This window comes from Pteropus alecto, unplaced genomic scaffold (genome assembly GCF_000325575.1).
Source record: "Pteropus alecto unplaced genomic scaffold, ASM32557v1 scaffold88, whole genome shotgun sequence".
Taxonomy (NCBI): Eukaryota; Metazoa; Chordata; class Mammalia; order Chiroptera; family Pteropodidae; genus Pteropus; species Pteropus alecto.
Genome location: NW_006494611.1, coordinates 20,463,296 through 20,465,772, shown reverse-complemented (window position 1 = coordinate 20,465,772; position 2,477 = coordinate 20,463,296).

Below are 2,477 nucleotides of genomic sequence, written 5' to 3'. Positions count from 1 at the left end.
ATAGGTCCACAACCTATCATCTACAACTCTAAAATTTGAAAAGTTCTGAAAAACAAAACATTTTTTTTCAAATTTCACTTGACAGCAAAATGTGACCTGACTAAGGTCTTTATCCTGCTTAGTGTAAATATTCTTAAATTTCCCTGAAGAAATATTAATAAGTTTGATTATGGGATATTATTCTAGATCTAGATGGCAAAGCTACATAATATAATATTGTGTAGGCATCATGACCCCGCTCTAAAATTGGAATAATTTCTGAAAAGTATCAAATTCTGAAATATTTCTGACTCCAAGAGTTCCAAGTAAAAAATTGTGAACCTATATCTTTACTTGGATCTGTAGTTGTCTTTCTATCAACCAAATCATCCTGAAGCTTACTTTCGTAAGAAGGGAGTAGGTGGGTAATTAAAAAATAACGTTTACAATAATTTCAGATTGTGACAGTGCCGTGAAAGAAAATGCTGAGGGATCCTGTAGATGGGGTGATCAGAGAAGGCCTCTCCAAAATAACATTTAATGTGAGACCTGAAATGAGAAGTCATACTTTTCTCTCAATAAACAGACATGAACATCCCAAGCAGAAAGGATGACGGCAAGTTAGGTCCAATGGTGAGAACAATTTTGACATGTGCAATCGTGAAGACCGTGGAGCACAGTGAGCAGGGTTGAGGTGGGTAAGAAATGAGTCCAAGAAGATAAGCAGGGACATAGTCCAGGGTAAAGAAGTTGCTAGGTGCATTGAAAAACTAATGGAGTTACTTAAATGAGGAGAAGAACATGGCCAGATGTATAATTTTAATAGATGACTTTGGGGTATTAAAAGACATGGCATAAATTTAAATGCATATTACTAAGTGAAAGAAGCCAATCTGAAAAAGCTATATACTGTATGATTCCAACTATGTGATATTCTACACAAGGCAAAACTGAGGAGACAAGTAAAGATCCGTGGTTGCCAGGAGTTAGCAGGGGAGGAAGGGTGAATAAGTGGAGCACAGGGAATTTTTAGAGCAATGAAAATGTTCTGTTCAATACATTTATGGTGGCTATATGTCATTATACATTTGTCCAAACCCATAGAATATACCATACCAAGAATGAATCCTAAAGTAAACTATGGACTTTGGACGATAATGTGTTAATGTAATTTCATCAACTGGAACAAATGCACTACTCTCTTGAGGAATGTTGATAATGAGGGGAGGTTACGTATGTGTAGGGGCTGGGGATATATGGGAAATCTCAACATTGGTATGAACCTAAGACTTTTCTTTAAAAGTGAAGTCTTAAAAAAAAAAAAAGATAACTTTGATCTGTAATAAATAGGCTATAAGGAAGCAAAAGAAGACCAGCTTGGCAGTCTTTTAAGCAGAACAGGAAAGAAGGGATGATGAACTATACTAGGGCAGTAGGTAAGAACGCAAGTTAACATTTGAGAGGGTTAATCAGCAAAACTTCTTAATGGATTATATGGCAGTGAAAGCCGTGAGGAACAGAGATAAGTGTAGGAATGCTTAGGATGGAATCATAAATTCTACTTTAGCTATTACAAGTTAGATATGCTTTGATCAAAACAGAGATGTCAGTAGGCATTTGAACACAAAAATCTGGAGACCAAAGAGATCAGGAAGGGAAGATAAATTTGGGAGTCACAAGCTGATGGGTGGTAGTTAAAGCCATGATAATGTAGGGAACTTACAAGATGACTCAGGGAAAAAGGGTAAATAGAGAAATGAGGTTGCCTAGGATCAAGACCCAGAGGACTTTAAACTTTGGAAGTCAAACAAAGGTTAATGAGAAAGAGAAGCCAATAAGAAGGAAAATAGCACTGCTGTGGAAACAATGAGATAAAAGTATTTATTGCACAAAGGTCAATGCTGTCTTGAGCTTTATCCAATAAGAATAGGACAATGAAGTGTCTAAACATTTTAACAACCTTTACTATCATTTCAGGTGTGCTGGCATGTCCATGAAAGGAGGAAATGCAATTAATTCTACCACAATTATAAGCTAATTTAAGTTCAGCTGGTAAGCAGCACAGAGTTCAAAGCAAAATCCTGACACTTGTTCCTTCTCCTCCCAGTGTTCTCCACATAACAAACCCCACACTCCTCTCAGCCTCAGCTTGAACAGCCTCTGAGAAGCCCATCCTAACCAGCCAGAGGCCAGCAGGTCCTTTGTCATATGAGACTGTACTTCTCCTTTCTGTCATCGTGTTTCATTTATTCGTTCAGTTAGCTGCAATTTCCTTCTAGGGTTTAATTCGGTGCCAGGAATAGGAAGGGCTGTATCCCTGCATCCACTATCTCCATACTAGAAACATGACAAATGTTCGAGAAATGTCTATAGAAACAATATCATTCTTTTAATGTGTGAAAACTTTTCTGTGACTGATAGCAAGTGGAATTTGCTATAAAATCAGACTAAAATAATTTCATAATTATTGAATGGTTTTATGCAAAAAAAAACACTAC